General features: G+C 38.2%; 1 protein-coding gene across 1 annotated transcript in view; it reads left to right on the top strand.

Moving 5' to 3' along the window:
- The window catches only part of ndst2b (N-deacetylase/N-sulfotransferase (heparan glucosaminyl) 2b), a 63,982-nt gene that overhangs the window by 17,377 nt on the left and 18,907 nt on the right, over window positions 1–27,698 (top strand). The window contains exon 2 of the mRNA XM_057358827.1: window positions 20,028–20,166. The gene's annotated coding sequence lies outside the window, so the exon portion shown is untranslated. The remainder of the gene's footprint in view (window positions 1–20,027; window positions 20,167–27,698) is intronic.

The following is a 27,698-nucleotide window of genomic DNA, read 5'->3' as shown; positions in this document are numbered from 1 at the left end:
ATACGTTCAAAAGTACAGGACAGTAACAAAAAATGTACAAATAACTCTTACAAATCCAGGAGCCGGACCGCTAGGTCTGCATCCGTTTTGCAACCCGTTGCCTCTTGCTGCTCGCGCCACATAGTGTAAGCCCGTCCGATATTGATTCGTGACTGGCCTCGTGTCCGATCACTCTCTCGCTTTCTTTTCTTTGCTTCCTCCGACAAAACCCTCTTTGGTTTTTTGGCTGTCTCTGCCATGGTGATGTTTTCGATAGTTTCGTCTTACTGTTAGCTCTGCTGTTGGCTAACTTCTCCCAGGCTACGACTAAAACGTGATGTATGCCGTAAAGCAGGGGATAGGCGGGGCTTGTACCGACCAGAACACCAAAGTTACAAGTGCAATTTCAGCCGATAGGAGGCTGCTTAGGTAGTAACGGCAGTAAAATTCGTCCAGTTAAAAGTTGTCCTACCACTAAAATAATTTTAGAGACATTATTTAGAGACATTTAGAGACAAGGTCAAAAAGTTACTCGTTGCCGCTTTAAGCTAAAAAAAAGTCATAAACAAATTTCGCAATGCACAATTTTTGTTTGTGTGCAGGTTATGTATTAAGAAAGTCTGTAATACCATTGTTTGGCTCTGTTCTGGTTCGCAGATCCCACAGCTGCGGACCAGCACTTTCAATGGAAAACTGAGTAATTGCGACTCCTACATAAAACATGTACATAAACATGTTTTCTTCTGCATTCTTAAGTCTGTGGTGTATTTGCCTGATACTGACTGATATCAAGATGCAGTTCCTGAATGTTTTAAATTACATTCCATCTTCAAAACGTTCACAGACAAGGAAACATCTCATTTCCTTTTGTCTGCACACTGCTGGAAAATGACATGCTGCTCAGCATCTCACCACCCTCCCCACCTTCTCTTTCTCACTTCCCCACCATCCCTCCTTCCTCTTTTCCTGTTGGCATAATGCGTTAAAAAGTGAGAGACTTTATCACCTTTTTGACAGGCCAACAAGTAAAATACTTTCAGTGGGGTAGATAAAAGGAGTTTGGTGTCCAGCGCATTAGGAGGCGCCGATGAGCTCCAGCTTGCATTCATGATGTGAGAGAAAAGGAGCGACATAGAGCTTCTTGTGTTGAGTTTCATGCCAAGCCTGGGAGGGTACCACCGTCTCTGGCATAACGTTATTTTCGCACCATTGCGTCCATGGTTGTGCGTGAGAGAGTTTGTAGGCATGAGTGTGCCAATGTTAAACTCAAATGGGATTCTGGACTTGGCTGTTTTTTCTACCGAGTTTGTCTCGACTTCTCGAGAAAAATTTGTTAAATGATTTATGGTGCTAGAAAGTCATGCTACTTTTTTCAAGATTTGAAGTGAAACAAGAAGGAAATGAAATGATTCCAAATGGCTTATTTCAAGAGCAGATAGCAGCCTGTTCTGTTTAGGCGGGGCTTTATGGATCTCTCTGGGATATGCAGTTTAACCTTCAGTAAAGTGAATGCTCTAATGACCTGTGAAGGACACTGGTCTAAAATGGGGATGCAAGAAAGTGTGAAACCGACTGGACAGCACATTCATCAAAAGCCCTAAACCTTGAATCTAAACGTAGCGTGCTGTAGAGCGCTTAAAGTCACCATGAAATCAAACAGGAAAATCCTACGTGTTTAACACAGTGTTGTGATTATTATAAATGATTTTTAATTAATTTGCACTTGTAATCTTTAATCAAAAACATTAAGCTCCTCTCCCCCTCTCAACAACTCTTCACCACATGACGTAAGAACAAAAAACAGGTAGGACTATAGTTGTCCAATGGCCAAGCATTTTTAGCCCTCCCCTCCAGGCCCAACTTACAACAAACCAATCAAAAAGGAAAAGGCAAAATAAAGCCCGCCCTACATTTTTTCTAATTTCAGAAGCCGTTTCACTCGGATATACGGCACGATACGGAAAAGAAGTCAATTGCAACTTCCGTTTCATGGTGACTTTAAGCCCAGAGGCCTGTCACTGCTTCTGCCATAACTGCTTGCAATAGATGAATAGGGAAGATCAATCTGATCTGTGATATAGAAAAATGTATTGGGTAATATATTAAAGGTTTTTGTCAACTGTTGTTTGATGTGTAAGTTGATTGCTTTGTATGAAAAAAGCTAAACGGTTTTGTAAACTACCCTATTTAGAGTATTCGAAATATTAATATCGCCGTAAGATTATTTACAATTACAATTTTTGCTAGTACAAATTAAAAGAACATTCCAAATTTTAATTTAACCAGCATTTCTAGATGTATTGTGGTCAGTTCAGGTCAGTGTCTATTGAATTCAACAAAATCAAACTGCAGAAGTGCCAAAGTCATCCAACAGCAATGTGAAAGACTGACAGCATGACAAGACACATGAAAACTGTGATAAAATCAAGGTTATCACATAAAAAATAATTTTGAACTTTTATTACTGATGTGAACAAATATTTTGAACAAATATTACTGTTGTATTGCTTAAAAGTAAATATGAACTTGTATTCTTTGCAGTATCTGAGGTCTGAAAAAATACAGAACATCTTTTCTGTTATTTTGACCTGTTTCTCCAGTTTTCATTTTCTGCAAATGCAAATAGAAACACAATTTTTAAGTGAAATTGGGAGAAATATTGTTAGTAATTCACAGAATGAAACAAAAATGATCATTTTACTCGAACTCATACATATAAATGGTAAATTCAGAAAAACTGAAAATAATTTTAAAACGGTTCCTAATTTTTTTCCGCGTCATTGTAGTTTTTCTTTTTGTGTGTTTGAGGAAGTTTTTCTGTATCACAATCTTAGTTTGAAACAAAATTGCAGGTTATTTTTCATGCTTATTTTAAATGGCATCAAACTAACATTTCCAGTGAAATCAAACCCGACAGCTCAAAATATGAATTATCATAAGCTTACAGTTGTGACAACAGGTACTGTAAGGAAAGGGTTTTAACTCTAATATCTATAAGAGATAGATTGCAGCTAATTTTTGCAAATTAATTTATTTGTTTCTATAATTTACGTGGTGCAGGCTTGTTGTGCATATAGAGCACTTTGCCTTCTAAAGGGTCTCCATTTTTACATTCACAAACCTTGCATGTGCGTAGAGAATATAAAGCTCTTATTCATGCAGTATTCAAAAGCATGCCAAGCGCTCTGTGATAATAATTGCACATTAAATTATTTAAAGGTCTCTGGAAAGTTTATTCGTGTCTGTGGGAAAACGGAGCCCTCTCTTTGTTCATCTCCATTAAAAGAATAGGTCTCATCAGCCTTCATCAAAGCCCGCCGCCGGTCAACATAATAAGACTGGTGATATTTGTTTTTTTCTTAAGACCAATTTATTTGAGAGTTGATTGAAATGCATAGAGCGAGAGACGGGCGAAGCCACTTTTCCAATTAAGAATAAAATCTGGTTTTGGGTGTCAAAGATGAGATCTGTGTGCTGTCTCCATATGGAAGCACCGTTTTGAAATCATTTTAGTCTTAGCCTCCATAAAGCAATATTACATTTATGCAATTTTATCGGTTGGCATGACAACCATTCGAGAACGAATTTGATCATATTTTTTCCTCACAGATTCAGTCTGCGTTTACTTTAATGTTGCTTTAGAAATGTGGTTTGTCCAAACACAGTAATAGCTAGTTAGGCTTTCGACAAGTTCTTCTCAATCCCATGATGTGACACAGGCCTGTACTTTTCACTCGTACAACCGACCTTTGATACCATTTAAGAGGCTACATCCATGCTCATAGTGTAACCACAGGCTGGTAAAAAGAAAATAAAAAGATTGGTGTGGTTGCACACACATTGGACCAGCGCTCTGTAATAAGGGCTCCATTCAGATGCCCGATGTCGATGTGCCTCTCTGCTCTCATTAAGCGACCTGTCAGTCACCACTCCGCTGGAACTCCACACGCCGGCGTGGGATCCCGCTTTCGGCCCTCTATCGCTGGGACGTAACGACACTCAACATCATGAAGTGGGAAGCGGAATAAATGAATCGCAAACGTCTTTGAATTATAATGTTTAAAGGGGGGTGGCCCTTTCTAATGAATCTCATGCTTCTGTGCAGGCAGGTAATTGAACAGCCCCTGGTCTCATTACCTGAGGTCACATGAATATAAGATCATGAATATGGATCATATTGAAGAAATGTTTGCAGCGTGCACCTGTCTGACTGACAGGCGGAACGGGTGTCTCGTGATGCCGTCCTTGACCTGAGTTTGTGCTCTATTTCGACGGAGCTCGAGGGACGATTGTGTTTGAGTGCTTTTGATTTCCGTCCATACTGCGATGATTGATGAGTGATTGATGATGATGAGTGAAATTGCTGAGTTGGTCGTGACGGATGACCTGAATAATTAATTTTGCTCTTACCAACTTTGGACAGCGCAGCATAGCTGAAATTGATTTAATTTCTAGTCAGATAGTCAACAATAAATCCAGAAAAGGAGCGTTTTGAATGAGACTCATTCATTAGCAGCAGAAGTGCTTTCTTGTTTTGGGGGCATCAGCAAGTGCTAGGACATATTTAGTGATTAAAACCATAAAACCTTTAAAGTATATATACTGTATATAGTTATAAATCTCAGCGCACCATGGTACAAAGCATCCAGGGCGTGCTGGTAAACCACATCCCCATAGACGAGAACCGATATAAATGTAGCAGACACTAATTTTTTTCTCACCTTAAATGGGAAACATAATTTGTTTCTAAAGTAAAACCCTAACTTCATCTTTAGTTTTTTACTCGGATACTTAATATGCAAACCAAAACGTAAGTTGTTATCAATGATAATACCCAGATATGTACTCTGATACTGAGGTTATTTGGCTCCCCTGAGAAGCTTGAAGGCCAAAGGATTTCTCTAAAGAAGTTCTAGAGTTTGAAAATAGCATACATTTAGTTTTTTCAACATTTAAAGCCAATTTCAAAGCACGAAACCTGTTTTGGATAATATCAAAGACAGACTGTAATGCAGCCACAGATTGTTGCTTAGAGGGAGCTGAACAATATACAATAGTTAGTAGACATACGGCCAACAATGAATGTACAATAGTAAGTAGACATACGGCCTTTTAAAAAAAGTCTAATTTCCCACTTTTCAGTAGAATAACAAAATAACAAGCATTAAAGTTTGATTTTAAAATACTATTTTCTGACATGACCTTACTCGGTATTAAAGATATCAAGGTTATTTTTTCACAAAATTCTCTTTACATTATCTAGCATGATTTTATGTAAAAAAAATTATGCGTTTTTACAGAGTGGGTCACAAATGTGAACTTGCGTCTTGCATCTGAACCTTCTAAACCCTTAAAGGTCCAGTATATGACCCCCCTTTCAAAGCACTACGGTGGCTGACACAAGGTTAAGTATACTATATTGCATTTCTGTCAATAGATCCTCCAAAAAATGACACACTGGATCTTTAAAGGCTGGTGGCAAATGTGTCTCAAACAAAAGATGCAATACTGTTAAGATCTCTCCAAGGAGAGAATGTAACAATAGACATGGGACCCTAGAAAATAAGCAGATTTCTTTGCTTTTGTTGTCTCTTTGGCTAACACCTTGTTTTGTCATATGCTCTGTTGGCGTCAGTGTGTTGGAATCAGTATGTGTTTCTCATCATTGAAGCTGAGAGATTCTCTAGGTCGTTCTCAAGGTGAATCTGCCGGAGACGCTCGTTGAGCAGAGGCGTCTGACTGACGTGATTTATAATATGTGCATGTAGCAGGCGGTTGATGTAATGACTGTGAGCGCGGGCATCTCGATGTACAGCTGGATCTTTACATTTTCGGAAGAAAATAAGAGTCGTGCCTGCCTGCGGAAAAAAAAACACTGCCACGATAATGTGGTGTTGGAGGCGTTGCCAGAATGTTGTTTTCGCTTAAGAGATCTGAAATATTCCTTGGTGCATTTATTTCGCCTTCATGTTGTTTTTTTAAGGATCAGGCATGGATTTGTCCTTCATGACTGCACATTTTACTGATAATGGAAGCTTTCTCTAGTGTAGAGATATCACAGAAGATAGAGCCGTCATCTGATGGAAATGTAATTAATTCCCCACCATTTAGCGCATCAGTAGACTCAGTATTAAGAGCCACTTGGCTTGAGTGTTTGCAAATAGTTATGCTAATTGTAGGTTTATGCATGCGGTATGGATATTACTGGATGAATCCAATGAGTGTGAGGTTTAGCCTGTCACCCATATGTTTCTCTTGCATCAGTTTCAGGCTTTCTGTTGTGGTCAAATTCTGTTTTTATATAGGCCTGCAGTTTATAGAAAACATATTTTTGCTTTATGACAGCCTGATGTTTGATGTAAAGTTACTTAACGAATGAATATATTCACCTTCAAACCCATATGATTTTATTTTAAGTTTTAATAGGGATCATGTTAATTTGAACAGTAAGAACTGCATCACTGTACTGAGTGAATTCTGTGTATAAATAATCATTTCATGCAGATTTTTCCTTCACCTAAGCAGTAGAACAGGTTTGAGCTCTAGCAGGTTATAAATAACTCTGTGTAAAAGTGCTTTTAGAAAGAACATATTCCCCGCCACCAGGAGACATGGCTAATGGAACACATGCTAAAGCCATCATGTTGGCATATTGGCGATAATGGACTCCGTGTGTTCTGTTTCCTTTGTTTTGAGCGTTCCATACTCTTTCATGACGTCAGAGATTTCACCTTCAACAAATCATTACAGGCCACCTGTGCAGATTGGTCGGTCAAGTTTCATCTTTATCCTATAACAATATTTAGAGCACACAGCACATGGTGTACTCTTGCCTTTACATTGTGTGTTTTTGTCTTTTCAAGGTGTTTTAATGCAGTATGCCGGAAGGATGTTGTCATTATAGAGAGCATTTGATTGGACAAAAGTGTGTAGTGGAGGATGACTCATCAACATTTTTGGTCTGGTTTCCAAGACAAAGATGCACAAAATTGACAAAATGTATTTGTGCACTACCATTTGCAAATTTGTTAGTCAGATTTGCAGATTATGTATTTATGCGATATTGAGGTTGCACAGAACATAATATTCTCCCGTGTGGAACTACTTTTTTATCTTGGTTGTTGAGAATACACAACTGAAATGTTTTTTGCAAGATCTCGCTCAAAGAGATGATATGATATTTCAGCACAGAGAGAAGGGCAGAAACAGACACAGTGAGATTGAGGGAGAAATATGAAATGACATAGAGCACTATCAAACTTTTTGTACTATTTCTAAGATATTTATACGGTATAAACTCGTATACATCTTGGCTCAAGTAAATTATTAAGGAATGTTTATTTTGGGGTGAAACATTTCCTTGGATAGGACAACCAAACTCTGTACTTTATGAGTCTGTGTGTCTGAAGCTCTAAATTTGGCCTGGTAGTGAGAGATGTGTTCAGCTGAATAGACTCCTTTTGCGCCGGCGTCACGCTTACGTCACGGCATTAGCTGGAGGCAAAACAAAGGGAAAACTGGAGGCGGCCAATACAAACCAGCACAGATTCGGCTACATAAGGAGTTTAAAATATCATCTTGTTGTGTTGTTTAGTGCCACAATCGACAGAACACAGTCTCCAGATTGATATTTTAACACATACCTGCTGCCATTGCCAAACAAAAACACAGACGACAACTGGAACACAACAAAACGAGCAGATTGAACAGAAACGATTATCAAAAATGCTCGCGTTTCACTTCATAACACTTAAGATAAAAACAACTTTCTTTTGTTGGTGTGGATTATGATTTGGGTATGTGTCTAAAAATATCTGACGAATGCCCAAATCAGAAACTGGGGAACAAGGTTATTTTTCACGTAGTGTTAACTTTTGAACGCATGGGGTATGCTAGCTAACTTTGTTAGTTATACAACTAGCAGTTAACTATTGGCCAGAAACTAAACATGAAGGAAACTGTTTGTCATCTCTTTTTCTTTAGCTGTCACGAGTGCATTACTATAAAGGGAGAGGGAACAGTGAGAAGGCTCAGGTTATGTGTTATGTGTCAGGTTTGTGTTCAAGTAAATGCATTTGCTAACGTTTGCCACTGTTAGTACACGGCACGCAGGCATGTATACATGTATACGCTCTCAGTTTATTTACTATACACACTTGGTTTCTCTGTCTGGCAGGTGTAGATGTCAGGCCACTTACCTGGAGGTAATCATGTCAGTTCGTCCCTGGATCCATTGAGTGAGCGCGTGTGTACAGGTTGGCCAGGTTCCTTGCGTTAAAGTTAACTTTTTCTAAAACATTCGCGGTCCTAGACAGTGAGTGACCTTACGTGTGAAAATTGAATCTGTTTTTTTTCTAGTCATTGTCAAAAAGCAAGCAAACAAAACATGCTACCTAGCATTAGTAATGCGGTCAGGGGGATCTTTCTGCCTCCACCTAAGCTCCGCCCACAAAAACGTGTCACAATATTTACTAACAGAAAAGGCGTCTATAGAGACAGCAGAGAGGCTTATTCAAGCTGATTGAATTTTTATTCAATTTTTATCCTCTCTGTCACAGTGTGTATAAGAACATACACACAAAAAGCATACTGGCTGACTGTGATTTTTCTTTATTGCTTTGGTTTGTCTTTGCTTTTGAATATTGCACATATAAGCTCTGTTCCAATGTCTTGTTTACTGCCTCCTGTCCACTGCCCAGATAGATATTTGTCTTCTTTAGTGAAGTGAGTGATTTGAATCTATGTGACCCTGGACCACAAAACCATTGGGTAAATTGAGATTGAGATTTATACATCATCTAAAAGCTGAATAAATAAACTTTCCATTGATGTATGATTTGTTAGGATAGGACAATATTTGGTCAAGACAACTATTTGAAAATCTGAGGGTGCAAAAACATCTAAATATTGAGAATTTCGCCTTTAAAGTTGTCCAACAGAGGCGGTGTAGCAGGCCGTTGCAGGTTCTCTATTGGTGTACCGCTGTAATGATGTTGTGGCGAGTAGATGAACCCGAAAGTGGAAGTTATACCAAACCTTAGTGGGTAATTACAATCTAGTAATGCTGAGAAATGTTAGGAATCCAGTTGTCCATTACTTATTCAAACTTATATTTGGTTCGCTCTGCTCTGCTGTTTCATAAATGGATTTCATAAATAGAAATTCAAACAGTCTGAATATGCCATTATGGATTTCATAATCAGATTCAGCCTGAGCTTTTCCCCAGATTCTGTTACCACAGTCTACCATAAGTAATGGACAACTGGATTCTTAACATTTCTCAGCATTACTAATACATTGTTTCCGACTGTATGTCCCTCAGGAAGCGTGCTCTCTATCCAAACTCTATATAACCTGGATTGGAAGTGAGACAGCTGTCCGCAAGGATCTGGAAAGACTGTCACATCTGTCAGTCTTGAGCTCTGACAGTCTCTCCTGTGACAGACTAAAGCTGTGCTCTTTTCCTCTTGGAGCATTTGCCCTAATTTGTAATACTTCTATAATTTATTATTTTTCCTAAAATGCAGAGTGTGTGATATATATATCTTTTTTTCTCTACAAAATGAATTATACATGCTTGGTGTTCTCCTGCAGCGTTTTGGGTTTAGAGCTAAAAGGAAGACTCTTTTTCTGTAGCTGAACTGCGTAGCTCTTTAGTCTAAAATAGGAACAGATACTTTGGATTTAAAAGACGAGCGGGGAATGCGTTACTTGTGAAACTGAGACTTGAAGGCAGCATTTTTGCATCAGTTGGCACAGTTGTTTCCCAGCCGCATACTTTATAAAAAATTTCTATTGCTACAGTTGGAGAGTGAATGTAAAGAAATAACGTCCTCTTGGGGCTTTTGGAAAGCCATATGTTCTCCTTCACTTGACACAGACAGCTCAGTTTGTGGTCCTCCACTCTCCTCATCTAATTGAGATGCTGTCTAGCTGATGGGATATAATAAAGATTTGTCCTGAAACTCAAATAATTTTAAGTGCATTGATGTGCGGTTTCTAAGGTGTTTTAAGTGGCACAGTGCCATGTGGTTTTTATACTGTTCTTTAAAAATGTTTTTTACGTCTATCTTTACGTTTATCTTTACATATAATATATTAATATTATGTTATGTATAATATGTTATGTAATATATATTATGCCTTCTTCTATTTATGATGTATACTTTTGTAAAAGAATACACTCCATAGGTCAACTTAGAATTATCATTATTAAAATTTAAACATTGTTTCAATCCCAATATTTTTTCATCTCTTCCTTGAGTAATTTCATAAATGACTTCAGTAAGGCTCTGTAATAGTCTTTAAAACTCACACTATGTCGTCTCACGTTCGTGTTGACGTTGAGCTGAATATAAGGCCCCTGTGCCAGTTTGTTATTTGTTCCATGTTTACAGATTTCAGAGGGCCATTAGATGTTTAGAGTTGTTAGTATAACGCAAAACCATTCACCTCAGCTAACATCACCACCCTGCTTACAAAGTCTGAGGTAAACCTGCGACCCTGTCCGCAGCACTTTTTACATCACCCTGTGGTCTACGAGCTAAATTTAGCCTCAATAATCCATTGATTTCACCTGCGAAAGCTTTCAAAACATTAGTGCAACTATCACTGGCGTTTTATAGTAACTGAGATGAGTGAAGACTGGAGAGGTGATCTCAGCTATGTAAAAGCTGTTTCTGGCTGCTGTTTCCTGATGGTAAAAGTTTGGTCATCTTGGTTAGGGCTGTGCGATTTGGAGAAAATATGTAATTGCGATTTTTTTTGACAGATATTGCGATTGCGATTTGATTTGCGATTTAACTTTGTAAAGTCAAGCTTCAGCTAAATTTTGTCAATAGTGTGTAACAGACTATAGGTATCATTACCCTGCTGAAAAAAACATTAAATCACAGAAATTCTAATGGTTTCCAATGAATACCATTATAAACCAGCAATTAGATTTTTCCTTTAAAACCATTGCAAAATTCCTTTTCGTAGTGTATTTTGGACATTATTCCAACAGGATTTAATGGTGTTCTATAAATTTCCATCCGCCAGATTACACCCCACCTGGCCACCAATAGAATCCATCACATACCAGTAGAGACCATTACCTCCACTACCTTGCAGTCTAGAACATGCAGTATGCCTTTCTATCCGATAGTTATCTCCTTGACTGCTAAAATACAGTCAGTGCTGCCTACAAAATGCATTCTGATTCAAGAAAAAGAAAAGATATTAACTTCCAACATTCCAGCAACATTTATTAAAATTTATTTATAAATAACAGGTAATTAACATTCACTTTTCTTTAGTGCAAACAATTTCCAATAAGAATAAATACAATTACGTAAAATTTTTGTAAACAAGGCAAGCTCTTCTAACTTGACAAACACAAAATAAATATAACAAAATGCTACATATTTCAATCGAAACTGATATGTAGCATTTAAAATATTGGACAGCACACATTCAAGTATAAAGAGCATAACATTTTCTTTACAGAGTAAAGGCTGCCAGTAAGTGGCATTACAAAATAAAGTGCAGAACAAATCCTGACCCCAACCGAAGTCTTACAAACCTTGCTGAAACTTCTTCTCCCAAAGGCAAGTACAGCATTTACAAATTTTTGGCCAAAAACACTAACATATCTACCTTTGCCGGTTTCAAACATGAGCGATCACATGTCACAACGTTTCCGTTAGCACTAAAGAGTCTCTCCGATGGGGAACTTGTGGCTGGTATACATAGGTATTTGCGAGCCAGTTTGCTCAGTCTTGGAAAGTTAACCCTATGTACTTTCCACCAAGCCAAGGGATCTTGCTCTGCATCAATAGCAGCAGTCATGAGGTAGCTGTTTAGCTCAGCTTCCATGGAGTCCTCCAACTGCACAGATGAAGCAGGGGGCACAGCAGTGCTCTTGAAGAAGCTGCCCAGTGACCGCTTGCCCTTCTTCACTTTGGATGTTGATGGTTCTGCCTCTGCTGCACTTTGATGAACGCCACATGTGGTGCTAAGACGAACCCTCTTCTCCTGAAAAACAAAGAACTGTCTTTTCAATCTAATACAATTTTGAGCAACTGGGCATTTTTATGTAGGCATTTAAAAATGGCATAGATTTAACATACTGTATAATAACAAGCTATTATAACAATGTAATTTAGAGGTATTATAATGTTGCTATCTGCTGCAATTTTATGCTATTAAAAATATATTTTTTATTTTTAGCATATTCTATTGCTTTTGCACATTGATGCACTTGGAATCAAAACAAGTTACCTTTTGTGCCTCCTGTTCCATTTCTAATTTGACTCTTGCTCTGATGTCTGGAATATTCTCTTGTTTTACATAGTCCATTTTGAATCGCGGATCAAGGAATGAAGCTACATCAAGAAGCTCCTGTGTGGCTGGGTCACTATATTTGTCTTCCATATAGCCAAGGGCCCTTGACTTTATGGCCTTTGTTAGATCGGTGTCATCGTCCTTTTCAGCCAAGGTTTCTGTTTTCAGGAGATGCAGGACTGGCTTCAGATAGGATACACTGACATATGATTCACCAGATAAGGCACCTGTAAAGTCTTGGAGAGGACGTAGGCCAGCATTGATAGATTCGAGTACCTCTGTGTCCTGCCAGGTGGGACCAAGTGACGTGTCTTCCTGTCTTCAGACAGAACTTGAGACAAGGCCTTGCTCTGCTCCAAGACCCTCTCTATCATCTTCTGCCTAGAGCCCCATCTTGTTGGACACTCTGTGATCAAGGAATGCCCTGGCAGATTCAAATGTTCTTGTGCCTCACTCAGTGCATTTTTCTTTTTCCAGCTGTGTGAGAAATGGCCAACCAGCTGCTTACAAAGTCCTGTTGCCCGATTTACCCTTGCATCATCCTTCAAAGCATTTTCTGGAAAAAAAACATGAAACCTAAATATTGTGCATGCTTGATTCTGATTTGCATTTGCCAGACTTAATGTAGTTTTCAAGTTTCAAGTTTATTTGTAATATGTACAGATTATCAGTGACAGTCTGACTCTGTACTGTACATTAAAATGTTTAATGTGAGACATTATTCTACAGCAGTGTTGACCATAGCTAAATTTAAGAAATGGGAACAAATAATAGTAGTAACATCAATAATAATAAATTATAATAATAAAATATACATTTAAGTTTATCTTATTTAATCATATTATTTTTTAATAATTAACAAGCATATTGCATCTAATTACACATAAATAGAGAGAGGCAAACTTACCAATGGCAAGATGCAGCCTGTGGCCAAAACACTGAAGTCTGGTCCATTCGTTTAATTCCATAGCTTTTACAACGTTTGCTGCATTATCAGTTGTAATGCACGTCTGTCCCTCTTCGTTCAGACCACACCAACTGGATAAATACTCCCTTAATCCATGGGCTATATTCTGTCCCGTGTGGTCTGCGGGAAAATATGCCGTTTGCAGACAGTCATTATTGATTAAGTGCACAGTGAGACTAAGATACGGTTCGGTCGTCCTGCTTGACCACAGGTCTGTTGTTGTGGCATAAAATTCCACGCTTGACTGTTCCGCCTCAACTTTATTCCTACATTCAATATACAGCTGTGGGATTGCAATTTGGCTAAAATATGTGCGAGAGGGAATTGTATATCTCCTATCCAACATTCGGATGAGGTTTTTACACCCCTCTTTGGTCACAACATTAAAAGGCACTATGTCTTTAGCGAGGTAGTGGGTTATGGCGTTAGTTATCTCCTGATGCCTTCGTGAGGTCTTTTCATATGGTGAAACAGCCGCAAACTACTCTGAAATTGTACTCTGTTGTTGCTTGCTACTAGATTGTGTCACTTGCAGCACTTTCAGTCGACTTCTTAGCAATACACTCCTCAAAAAGCCGCCTGTGGTGTTTTTTCAAGTGCTGGTAGAGGTTTGTTGTATTCCCACGCGATGTAGCAACAAGTCTACGACAGCTCTTACAAATTATCTTTTTTTGTTCTACATCTGTCTTTTCGAATCCGAAATAATCCCAGATCACAGACGTTCTGTTTATCTTGGGTATTAATTCGCCCGATGCGTGGTCTGATTCTGAAGACGCCATTATCACACTCCACCGCGCTTCTCCGTTTTTTTTTTAATGACGGGTGTCACGGCATTACGCAATTGGCTAGGGCAGTGCTGATTGGGGCAACACTCACTCAGTTGGAGGCTCAATTGGTCATTAAGACTGCCACACAAAGTCACACAGTCACGCGTTTGCTCTTGAACAGATTTGCAGGTGTTTTTTAATCGCATCCACATCGCAGCCCTTTGCGATTAGCAAATCGCAACGTTTCAAATTGTGATTCGATTTCGATTAATCGTTCATCCCTAATCTTGGTGGCCTTGAACTTTTTCATGTTTCCCAAAGTTGGCTTTTATTAGCCACAGGTATGGGCCATTGGTGGTACTGATGTGTTTTGCGGTGTCTGGTGGATTCTTGCAACAACCAGGTCTGTGTTAAATGTTCTTTTGAGTTAGAATTACAAGGATATTTACTTCTGATTGGTTGGAGACATAAAAGGTTATTTGTTGCTACAGTTAACCGTCCCTTCCTGAAGTAACACTAATGGCTCTTGATCTGAAAACATGATGTGTACAGAGGCCAATTGCTGGTGTTAGACTATAAAACACTTTTCCTACAACCACGCTGACCACTTTATTTGTATTCCCAATAGATGACAGTAATTATGGTGGTTCATTTCACTCGACCTCCACATGAAAAACAGTAGGATCTAGCGTGACATTCGCACAGATTTTGTTTTTTTTGGGGTAAGGCACGTGAGGGAGAAAGGAGAGAGAGTGTATTTCGAGCATATTTTCAAAAGCACCAGATAGTGTGGATCTGTCTCTTGAAGAAACACGTCAAAGAATGTAAGCAGACTGCAAAGATAATGTCCATGATGTTGGATCAAAAACGACAAAAGACATGATGAGATTTTGCTGTTTTCCTTGAAGCTGAATTCTTCATGGACTTGATTGTTGTAATATCATGCTGAAATCCTTCTGTCTACACTAGTGCGTTTTCATTTGAAAACTGAGTTTTCGTTTTCAAAATGTTGCCCATCCACACTGAAACGTCTGAAAACGCTTACATCCATGTACTGCGCATTAGAGCCCTGCGCGGGACTGATTTCGTAATCCCGCCCCCGGTGAATTTCTGACCAATCCCGCCCTCTCCCGCAACGTGTGTTTTTCACTCCCTCACGCACCCGCAATTTGTGCGTTCGCTCCCGCCCGCACCGCGAACAATTTAGCTTAAAGATTTAAACAATGGTGAGGTATGCTAACGTTCATAATAACAGACACAGAACATTTGCGCTCAATTAAACGCACATCTTATGGTCGATAAATACGTATGTTCATGTGAAGGTAAATTTCACGCCCGACACATAACTTAACAAATGACGACATGTGACAAAAACTTTTCACTTTTGAAAGGCTACAAACATAACACCGGAACTCTTAGCCTCGAATGTCTTTACAGCAAAGTTCAACGCATTTCTCTGTAGTATCTTGCTTAACACATGCGGGGAGAAGTACTTTAAAGTACTTTAAAAATTACTTTAAATTATCTTTGAAGCAGATCTTACTTTGACCAGGGATAATGGAGCAGGTATGTCGCCTCAACCCATAGGTGCCAGATTTGTGTCCGTTGTAAATAAATACTTTTGCACATTTCTTGCAACTTACGAAGTCTAATTCTTTATCACTTTTGTCTGTAACAATGGAGAAATTTGTCCAAATGTCGGACTTGCCTTGCTTTTGTTTTGTGCCGTAAAATCCCGCTTTAATCTTCTCAACTTCATTTACTGACTCCATCCTTGCTGGTGGCTATAAATCGCTGGACCCGCACTATTTGTTTTACCCGCCCAGTCCTGCCTGCGGCAAAGGTAAAACTGCCCGCTCCCGCGAGATTTGCATTGGGTCCCGCGGGATCCCAATCCCAATACAGTCCTCTACTGCGCATGAGTAAATCCTAAAACACGTCAGCATGTGTCATTTCTGTCAGGTGTTTATTTACTTTCTGCTTTATTATGTTGCGGCAATGTGGAGCAAAGACACCGTTTTTGAAATAGACGGAGTTACGAAGGTAACTTAGAGGTGTTGCTGCGGGTAACACAAGACTATAAAGCTGCTAAAGAGAAAGTGAAACTTAACTCGCTCTCCGCTGCCAAACAATAACTGCGAGTAGTTAAATATTCCGTCTCCTAAAATGCAATCTAAAGTATGCATGAACTGACATTAATGCTATCAAACAGGAGAGCAGCCGAAACAACTGCGTCATGACGAAAAACACGTCATCGTTTTTAGACCCCTCCATTTTCCTCATGCACACTACATTGCAAAAATGGCGTTTTCAAATGTATCCACTTTCGAGTGCGTTTTCCAAAAGCTCTGTTTTCGTTGACAAAAACGCCGTCTCAGTGTGGACGAAAGGCCCAAACAGAGAGAAAAAATGCATTTTCAAACGAAAACGCATTAGTGTGGACAGGGTCTTAAAGGAGAAGTTCCCCGGAATGAGTATTCTGTCAGTTACTTATCTTTATGTCATTCTAAACCAATGTCTTTCCTTCACAAAACACCAAATCATTTATTTTGTAGAATGTCATAGCTGTTTTTATATACAGTAAAAGCACATGTTGACTAGGGCCTCAACCTCCAAAATAAACCGACAAGTGACTTTAAAGTAATCTACACAACATCAGGATCAGGTTTAGGATTCACTTTCATTTTAAAGGAATAGTACCCAAAAATGGACCCCATTAACTTGACCATAGTTATATTTATTCCTACTATGGAAAGTCAATGGGAACCATTTTTTGGGGTGAACTATTCCTTTAAAGCTGCTCAGGTACATACTGTAAATGGATAGTTGAACCAAAAATAACAATTCTGTCATTATTTCACCCTTACATCTCTTAAAATTGAATATGACTCTTTCTACTGTGAAACAGAAAAGATACTTTGAGAAATGTCTCTGTGGTTTTGTGTCCGTAATGGAATCAGTGTGGACTAATGTTATTTGGTTACCAACATCCTTCGAAATATCTTCTTTTGTGTTCTGCAGAAGAAAGAAATTCATACAGGTTTGGAATGACATGAGAGTGAATAAATTATGAAAAAATGTCTATCCCTTTAATGCAAATTCGTAAACTTCATAATGTAAAAAGCAGGTCAACAGCTGCTTAAATGCCAGTCAGACATGACAGATCACCTTATATCTGTCACAACTGATGGTTAAATCCCTCCTGCCAATGCATATAATGTAGGAATGAAAGCTCGCACCTTAGATCAGAGTAAACTGGTGTGCTAGCCGCACCAGCTCGCTGTAGGTATTCACGCTTTGAATATGGAGATGCCTCACAGCCTTGGACGCTCCTCATTTACACACACGTCCCGTAAAATAATCTCACGGGAGAACTGGGCCTGTTTGATCTGATCCAACAAGGCACTGCAGGCAGGGGGTATAATCAACCAGCTCTGCTATCCCTCCGTTTCCAATGTCTCCCTCATATTCTCCTTTCATCACTCATCCTTTGTCAGTGCACGGTGATGGGTTGGGTGCTCACGTTTTTGGTTTTTCGATTAAGACTTGAAAATGCTGGAGATACAGTACATCAACCACAGAGAGATGTAATGTGGGATGATGCCAATGTAATTATATCAGCAGCCTAAAATCGTGTGGTATAGGTAAATAAAATGTTTGCGTGCTTGAGGTGTCTAGGCTTCAGGTTCTGCACATGATGGGGATTATGGAAATGGAGTTGCATCAACACTGAGATGACAGAAAGAGCGAAGGTAATGGTAATATGATGACATTTTGTGGACGATATTGATGCATAATGCATGGTTTTATTTTTGTCTTATTACTTGTTATTGTTGTGTCAAAAAGCATGATTAAAACAATTCAAAATCAATCAAATATTAGGGCACTTCAACATGAAAGCAAATAAAATAAAAATGTATTATGTCCATTTTTGTTTTGTTCATGACACTTTTATCCTCTGTGTCACAGATGACTTTCAGAGCTACTATTGCCTGAAACCTGTGAAATTTATAGCTTGCTCTTAAATATTTACTGATGTCTTTAAACAAGAAACCAGCCATTTTCAGGTCCATTTGCTCTCTCTGTAATATCCGCTAATGTTCTGTCAGCGGGTGAAAGCCTGGCTAAAACTACTGAATGCATCAAGTCTATCAGCCTGTCATGAATATTTCAGCGTTTCATCCAATTGGACAAACTTTCTAGCATGGCCTGATTGCGTTCAGGGGAGCAGTTTTCCGCTGCCTGCCATCTGAATTATGAAGTCAGTGAATATCGAAAGGACTGGTTACAGAAGGTGTTTTTTGGAAGTCAAAGAAGTCATTGTGAAATAAAGTTTTTATTAGAAGGATTATTTTGGGGTTACTGTTTCTTCAAGTTCCTTTTTCTGTTTCAAACCAGGAATTCACACTATGGTATATTTTCATTCTTAATTGCTGTGAAAGTTCTCAGTTAAAACGTATGTTAATATGTCACTGGTTCCTGTGCCAACTGTGTCATTCAGACAAATCTTTTTTGGATGTTTTTTTAAGGATGTGATGGCGTGAATTCCAATAAAAATGACGAAATTCCATTGAAAAGCATTGAGTATGAAATAGTATTTTATGAGTGCATTCCAGATGGGTCAAGCTGAAACAGCATCACTTTCCATGGAGCAAAATGTCAGATTTTGCCTTAGACATTGAATTCATTGAGCTGTGGTGCTCAAGTGCTATTTTCTGTATTGTCATGGTGACAGACTTAACACTTGTTCCCATGACTTCAGTAATGTGTCCCCCCCACAGATGGATTAAAATATAGGTTCCAAATTCCAAAAATCTATCATTTTCAAGCGTGCAGTAATTGTATAGCTTTATAATGACCCGTGTATTTGACATCATGTTTGTAACATGCAAGTTTGGCAATGCACGGCAAGATGGTCGTGGGTTTAATTCCCAAGGTACGCATATACTGATAAAAGATGTTATTTGAGGTGAAGGAAGAAGAGTCTTGTTTTATAGCCTTAATTTGTTAAATGATTTTTCTAAAATGTTATATGATATGAGTCAACATAGATCATAATTAGGGATGTAATGATTCACTCAGCTCACGATGCGAGTCACGATTCTGATCTCACGATGCGATTTATTCACGATTTACTCACGATTTATTTTTACAAAATGAGTTGAAACAAATTAGAAATGAACAACTTCCCTTGCATTATTTCTTAAATGCTTCACGTTTCTTTGTATAATAAAATAATGTTTTATTTCAAATAACTGCAATTTTATAACAAATTAATATTAGAAAAAGTCTCTTTAATATAAACAAACTAATACTGTCTGAGCTTTTCTTGGATTTTTTTGCATTTAAGAAATATCAGCATGTCCACGTTTAGATTTGCAGTGAAAATAGCGGCCCCTGCTGTTCAAAAAATGTATTGCGATTCAGTTCACACCTCAACCGATTTGAATCGTCACACATTATAACCGATTTTCAACCGGTTTCACGGTGAATCGTTACATCCCTAATCATAATAGATGAGTCATTACATTTGTTCAATTTTAGGGAAGACAATGTTAGGGAGTTGTGGTTGGTTGCCAAGGTGATGATGATTATAATGATTCTTTTACTAATTATTTTAATACGTTTCATTATTACTAGTCCACGTTCAAAGTGTGTTTGGATAGTAACCGGACAGTAGGGAGGAGAGATTTATGAGGTGTTTTACACAGTACTCTGTCACGGTCAACTGTTTATTGAGTTGTTTAATATCTAACTTGCTGCCGCTCACCAGATTTACACTACCCCACTCACTTTCAAATGCTTTTACGTGATGCTTGTGGGCGGGGCCCCGTTTTGTGGTTCTCCCTTCGAGATGCCACCGTCTGTTTTTATTTCAACAATACTACTGTAAATCACATGTTGAAGTCTGAGAATAGAACAGAGACTTTTTTGTTGATCTAGCAGAAGAAAGCAGCCTCTGAATCTTTTGCTGTCCACCTTCTTTACAGGAAGCTGTTGTGAGTGACCGCAGTGGAGTCTCCTCTGATTCAACATGACAGCAGTGGAAAGCGTCGGCTCTTTGTCCTGTCACCTCTCATGGCTGCTTCAAGAGCTCGCCTGTGTCTTTTTGTCATCCAGCGCTCTGATGTGAGTATACAGAAGTGTTGAGGCTGACATTTGTCAGAGGAATTATGTGAAAATGAAAGTGGTCACATGGCGTCTCACAGGAAGTGCAGGTGTCGGTGGAAGCGGGTCTGAAATCAGATTCTTACAGCGCTTGCAAAGCAGTGTGACTTAAATTGATCTGCAAGTTCTGTGTTTTCTGTGATTTTTTCTTTCTTTCTGTGGTTTGTTTGTATAGCCTGAGGACTATAGACGGTTTCAAAAAAGAAGCCTCAAAGAATAGAGTCCCTGTAGATTATTTCTGAAAACAACCAAAAGAAATTACAAGTAAATTACTTAAGATAGCAAGTTAAAAGTATGTCTAGCATAAAACTTAAACTTAAAAAATAAATGAATAAAAATGTGCGTTTTTGAAAATCCCCCTCTAGAATCACATTCAGTATTGACCAACATTACCATTTTTCAAAACGTGCATTATTATGCACATACTGTAGTACACAAACATAGCGTGACTTTGTTTGAAATGAAGTTTAATAGGGAGATAATTATGACTTTAGCACAAATACGTTTTTTCCCAGCATTTTATGCTCGTTATCAAGTCATCCAGGTTAGCTGTCATAAATGTGCTCAAAAATGATCACAGTTTGCAGGTAGATGCTATCGAGCAGATCTCTCCGGGAGGGTTGGCTATTGAAAAATACCCAAAGACAGGCACTGAAGTCCCCCGATGTTCCTTTGAGCATTCGTCAATTGCATATAGATCAGGCTGTCAAATTCCACACGAGTTTCGCTGTTGGCAAATCAATATTGTATAATGGAGCAGCCTGTTTGGGTAACAGCATGACACTCGAAACTCTTTCCGTTCACCTCGTAACATGTCTGCAGGAGAGATGTGTAAATCTAGTTGGTGGGTTTCCTGAATGACTAATCGGTGTTGAGGAACCTTGTACTGGTTTAGGATGAGACATGTTTCTTTAGGTACAAGAAATGTTGTTTTGTTCATAGGGCTGTCACGATTATTAAATAATCGTCTCATCGCGATTGTTTGACCTCATCGCGATGGTTTCAGATCATCGCAATTATTGCACATCTCTATAGAAGACATTAGGGTGAGCTGTAGTGCATCTGCATATTGCATATTTTATTGCGTATCACTTTAAAAAAAACTAAAGCGTATACCATAAAAATAACCTGTAGTACAATTTTATATTATTTCAGTGTGAAAACCAGTCTACCAAAATCTCATTAACATAGAAGTAAACTTTTATTGTAGTCTTGCAAGTGAGATAAAAAACATACTAGAAGCTTTTCTGATAGCATTTTAATGGTGGCTTCAATTCACTCCTGATCAATTTACTTTATTTACAGGTATTTGGCGGTTGTATTATTGACAGGTAAAAGCCTAAACCTTAAGTATGATGACCCATACTTTTTTCTTATGTATTTCCAAGAAAAAGAACATAGTCTTTATATTCAGAACAATATGGTCGTTTCAAAGCTGAATAAAAAATGTATGAGAATTAAAAGTCAAAGCTCTAAAACAGACAATTAATCATCATAATCGCAAGGATTTATTAGACAATTAATCGTCAGCCAAATTTCATAATCGTGACAGCCCTATTTGTTCAGAACAGTTACAGTGAGTATAGCATAACATAATGTGCCATTTATTTTCTATTTTTCAGGATATACTTTTATTAAAACTAATGGACTAGTCTACCAAGGTGACCCTTTTATAAATCATTCTTATTGTCACAGTTCCTTGATCCTCATTAAACTTTTAATCTGTTTGCTGAATGATATACACTTCCAAGTTGTCTAACTCAAATATTGTTATACTCAAACTCTTATAGTCCGTTGTCTAAGCTTTAGATTTGCTTCAGCATCTATGTGGTCCAAGTAGTCGGTTCAGTGCTCTTATAGTGGGCATGCAGAGAAAAAAGCTTAGTTTTTTCTGTCATGTTTTCTTTAAAATAAATAAATTACTCCAGACAAGGACCTTGATATTTGTAAGAAAAGTAAAAAAACAGCCCATGGCTGCACAATCTTCACATTAAATCCAGTCAACGTAGGGGGAAAAGTTGCGTTTTTGAAGCTCCAGAATCAATATTTTCTCTCATGCCTATGGTGGTTCTTTGCTACTTTTTGCTTCTTTTTTATAGCCTTTTCTTATCTTGTGTGCATTTAAAGGGACAAACATATTTAGTTCTTACCACCCCTAAAGGTTTAATCAAAGATAACATCTGAATTTCAATGGCTGGTAGAAAGATATTATTTTTCCCTCTCAGAGGTGCATCCTTTAACTGTGGGCTGTTAGAGGTGCTTCAGGGGTTTTCAAGGCTCTGAAGTAATCGAGGCTCTGAAGAATTGCGGTTTGATCGCACCAATGCCTTTTTGCTCTAGACGTCTCACATTACCACTAACGCTTGACATTTTCATTGTTAACTGCGACACTTCAAATGCGACCAAAAATAACGATCGGCCTCTCCAAATGCTTGTGTGGAGCTTCACGCAGTGTCACAGGCGCAGATGTTGCCATAAACTGCACTGTAGTGTGGTAGCAACTTATTTTTAGAAAATGGGTTGATTAAATAGTTTCTGTTGTTGTGGTGGTTCAGGGGGGATTTTTTTCTTTTGGGGATAGCATCATGTGTGGTGCGAGATATGACAAAATTTTTTCTGTTCATTTGTCCCCCCCCATAATTTGCATCCTGCAGGACTTGGATTAAAGAAATAGCTGTAAGTCTTTGATTTACAATACAAATTCACCAGCGGTCTATGCTTTATCTTTCCTAATAAGCACAAAAATGTATGAACTTCTGTACTGTGTACAGTTTCCTATTTTCTTTTCATCACGACGTCCAAGTCGTTTTGTCCCTTGACACAGTATTCATGGTATTTGACCAGAGAGAATTACTTTTGTGTGAGCGTTTGTTCTCATTGAGACAAAATCGGAGTGTTCAGTGTGTGTCATTGACAAACACAAAGACGCTTGCTCTGACATCATTCAGTACAAAATCTGAGGATCGTGTTGCTCTCCGCGAAGAAAAGGAAGAGACTTGTTACTGGAAACAAACTCTCTCATTGGTTTTCTATTTAATGTTTACTGTCGGATATTATTTGGAATGTTTAGATAACTATGCTTAATATTTTGTTATTTTAGTGAAGGGCTGTTTAACGAATAAACACAATCAATCGCATCCAGAATAAAAGTTTGTGTTTACATAATATATATGCATATTCATTTTGTATTTATATTTTTTTAAATATACAAATGAATAAATAATTATATACGAATAATCGCGATTAATCGCATCCAGAATAAAAGTTTGTGTTCACATAATATATATCTGTGTACTGTGCATATAAATTTTGTATTTATATTTGAAAAAATATATAAAAATATTTATATACGAATAATCGCGATTAATCGCACCCAGAATAAAAGTTTGTGTTCACATAATATATGTCTGTGTACTGTGCATATTAATTTTGTATTTATATTTTAAAAAAGGATAAATGAATAAATATTTATAGATCATTAAAGTGATCTATAAATATATACATGCAAATGTTTCCTAAATATATACATATATGTGTCCGTGTGTGTTTTTATATAAATACAAAATAAATATGAACAGTTCACAGACATATATTGTGTAAACACAAACTTTTATTCTGGATACGATTAATTGCGATTCATCATTGAACGGCCCTGTTTTTGTGTAATCGTTCATTTTCTTCTGGTCTTTTTTTGCTTTTTTTTTTTAAGTTTAGTGAGCTGCTTCCTGTTTACTGCTTACATAGAACTAACTTACAAGTCAATAAACCTCACAAGAATATGTGTAGTTAGGCAGCTCACTAGTTTTTAAAGCAGAGCCAATGCTCTTCTCTATGTCTCTTCTATGTTCTTCTTTTCCTCTGCTTCCATCATTTCTATCCTCTCTCTCCCTCTCTAAATCATTAAGTCTGATTACATTGAGCTGATGGCTTGTGTAGAATCAATTGGCTGTCGATTTCTAACAGTTCCCCCTGGCTGTGAAGTGGGAACATCACGGTATAAATAAAAAACATGGAGCCATTCTGGCTAATAGAATGTCCCAATTCAAAACCAGGCTATAAAGAGATTGCCATTCTTCAGCGTATCTCCACGTCCTCTTCCGAGCCTCTGCTGGCAGCCTGTTAGCATCCAACCTAGGCTAAATCTTAATACAATATCCCAGAGATGGAGGGCGGATGGATTGATTCATCACCATGGAGATTTTGTTATGGCGGAAGGGAAGCTAAAAGCAAGGAGATTGAAATTGATTTTGGTTCCTAATGCTGTTTGGCTGTTGATTTATATTCTCGTGATGGAATTATTACCTGCTATGCTTGTCTTTTGTTTGTCTGAATAAATGCGTTTATGAGGGACTGTTGGGAAGAGAGGAGAGATGCTGTCAGTTTCTGTCTTTGTGAATAAAAGCTGACAGCCCAAATAGCTGTTTATATTTTTGTGTCTGTCTGAAGGAGTGTTCTCCAAAATGGATTTGACAGCTGTTCGGTGTGTTTGTTCGCCACTATGGTCATCTTTTCTTTGACTGACAGCTGGATAAGGGCGGTAGAGATGTGCTAGAAGAAGCTTTGGGGGCTGTGTGGAACCATAAAATGCTCCATTGAAATCCTGTGACCTTGGCGAGGTGTCCACTAAAGGCTTGTTCTTGCATAGATACTGTAACTGCTGAAAGACCCCTGGGAAGCTGCCCTCCATCATGCCTGCGCTAGTATCGATTTTTATGCATCATTTCACACAGATATCAAGCAGGTCCCTTCAGCGTTTCGTTGGCCTCACAGTGAGATTGAACAAGACGAGGCTGGCCATGTGGAAAGAATTTGTTGTGCATGTTTTGTGCAGTGTAATGTTTTATAATAGTGTATCTATCCATCTTTCTTTCTCGCATAAAAAATTAATTAAAATGCCAAAAGCCGTGCCATGGGATCTGCCCACTTCAGTCAAAATACTGTATTGAGATTAAGATTGCGTTATATAATTAAAGGAGTAGTTCACCGTCAAAATGAAAATTCTGTCATTATTTAGATGACCTCTTGTTTTAAACCTGTATTACCTTCTCTCTTCTGCAGAACACAAAAGAAGATCATTTGGAAAAATGTTGGTAAAAGAAAACCGTCGGTCCCCATTGACTTGCATTGGTTGTGTGTCCATACAATAGAAGTCGATGGGGACCAACGGTTTTTGGTTACCAACATTTTTCCAAATATCTTCTTTTGTTTTGCAGAAGAAAGAAAATCACACAGGTTTAAAATGACCACAGGGTGAGTAAATGATGACAGAATTTTCATTTTGAAGGCGAACTGTTCCTTTAAGGTTGTTATGGTTGTGTCTGTGTTTCTTTTTATGAAGTGTCCTCAAAAGCCCGTCAAATGACCGCGGGGTAATCTGACAACATTCCTCTCTTATGTTAGAAGTCTTAGAACCAAGAACACAGCATGTACAAACCAGCTTTGATATTTCCCTGCGCTAACATGCTGACACACGTTCTTTCCTAAAAACCTAAATACTCACCAACTTCTCCCCCCACATCCACTGCATCATATACATCCGTCTCTTGGCTTTCTTCAGCTCATCATTTGAAAAGAAGCCCTTCATCATGTTAAGAGTGTGTGTATGGGCTGTGTATGGCAGACCCAGATGAAAAGACGCTTTTGACAGGAGATTGTTGAGTATCTGCTCTTGAGGTGCTGTGAGATTTTACGTAACGGTCAGATTACTGTGTGTGAAGAAAATCTGGATTACTTCTTCTTAAAATAGGGTACAGCCAACATGAAACGCATTCACACGTGTCGTGTCTTATAGTGAAACAAGATATTCGGCGAGAAAGAAATGTGGGAATGGGATTTAATTTAATCCATGGGGAGATGACTGGTTTGAGTTGCTCGAACTCTTTAAACCCGGATGAGAATTAGCATTTTTAAGCCATGTGTTCCCACTGGAATATACTTGTCTTGAGGACTCAAGTAATGATTTTTGTTGAGGTTTTCACATAGTCACACCTCTAAAATAAAAAAATGAGTAGGCCTACAGCTGTCGTATGGGTGTAAATTTGTGTGAAGAATCGGTCAAACTGAAGTTTTACTGTAACTTGATAGCAATCGTTTTAATAGAAAACCTTGAGAGTCTCTTTAATTTATGTTATCCACATACCTTATTTTACAAAAAAAACCCTACTATTCTATAAACTAAAATCTCATTAGAACGACAATATTAAAAATGGATGTTATGGCTGAACATCCCTGAACTTCTCCAGCATTAACTGCAGATTGAAAGCAGACATGGAAGTTTCATACACTGTTGCACACTCGCTGCTCTTCAGGAATCTGTTGATTTGAAGTGTGCTGCTCTATCCCATAAACACTTCAAAGCTGTCCAACTCCCTTGCCTTGCTCATCTCCGGGTTTCTTGTCTTAGACCAGCCAAATTAAAGTTTAACTTCCTCACTTTCACTGTAATATCTTCTTTGCTACTAAATCTTCTCTCTCGCTTTTTAAGTCGTTTGATGAATATCCTGGCTAATGGAGAACTATTTAACTCTAATCTTTCACTGTTAAATATTTATCATTGGGTAATGAGAACGATAATCTCTGTGTGGCTTTGCTTTTTCGAAGATGGAGAGAAGAAGTTACATGACGTCTGCCATCTTTTTTTTTGCTCACTCTCTTTCTCTTGGACTCTCTTATTATATAAATTATGATTTAGGTAGATTGGAGCTGTTCTGTACTTGTATGCCTGTTAAATTGATAGAAACATATTAGCTTTTCAGGAACAATAATAACAATATATATGAGTTGTATCAAATATATTAATATTAACAAGATGCGCCACTGCCGTTACAATGAATGGCGAGGAATATGGCCGCTCTAGTCAAGGCAGTCCCGCCTTCCAGTGAAGCGAGCCAATCGTTAATCAATAAAGACTGACGATTCCCTGGGGCGGGGCTCTCGTGGGGCGCTTGCGCAGTAGATGAGGCGACATCGAAAAATGTGTTTTTTAGCGCAATTTAAGCTTAGCAAAGCAAAGTTATGAAACAGTTCATGTCATGGTTTATTATTGATCGGAAATATGTTGTTCAATTGTGATTTTTGCAAGCGATTTTAGAAATATTTGCCTTCCCCCATTAAAGTAGATAGGACTGTGGTTTTGCTATGACGTAAATAGCTGCCCAGAGGCGTTGCGAACATGGCCGCAGAGTGGCACGACTTCGTTAACGGACTCAATTCACCACATCCTCCTGTTTTTCATTTTTTAAGCTTAACTTGCCTCAAACTTATATGAATGACTTTCTCTGACAAATGACTCGACTTATTAATACTCAGCCGCTAAACCTTCAGCACAATTGCTTGTCCTTATTTTACCTGTGGATCAAGTTTAAACCAGAATGCACCAGACACGATCAGTCTTTATATATATATATATATATATATATATATATATATAAGTTAAGCTTAAAAAAATGAAAAACAGGAGGATGTGGTGAATTGAGTCCGTTAACGAAGTCGTG

Source organism: Triplophysa rosa, linkage group LG18 (genome assembly GCF_024868665.1).
Source record: "Triplophysa rosa linkage group LG18, Trosa_1v2, whole genome shotgun sequence".
NCBI classification, from domain to species: domain Eukaryota; kingdom Metazoa; phylum Chordata; class Actinopteri; order Cypriniformes; family Nemacheilidae; genus Triplophysa; species Triplophysa rosa.
This window is presented reverse-complemented; position numbering and strand designations above follow the sequence as displayed.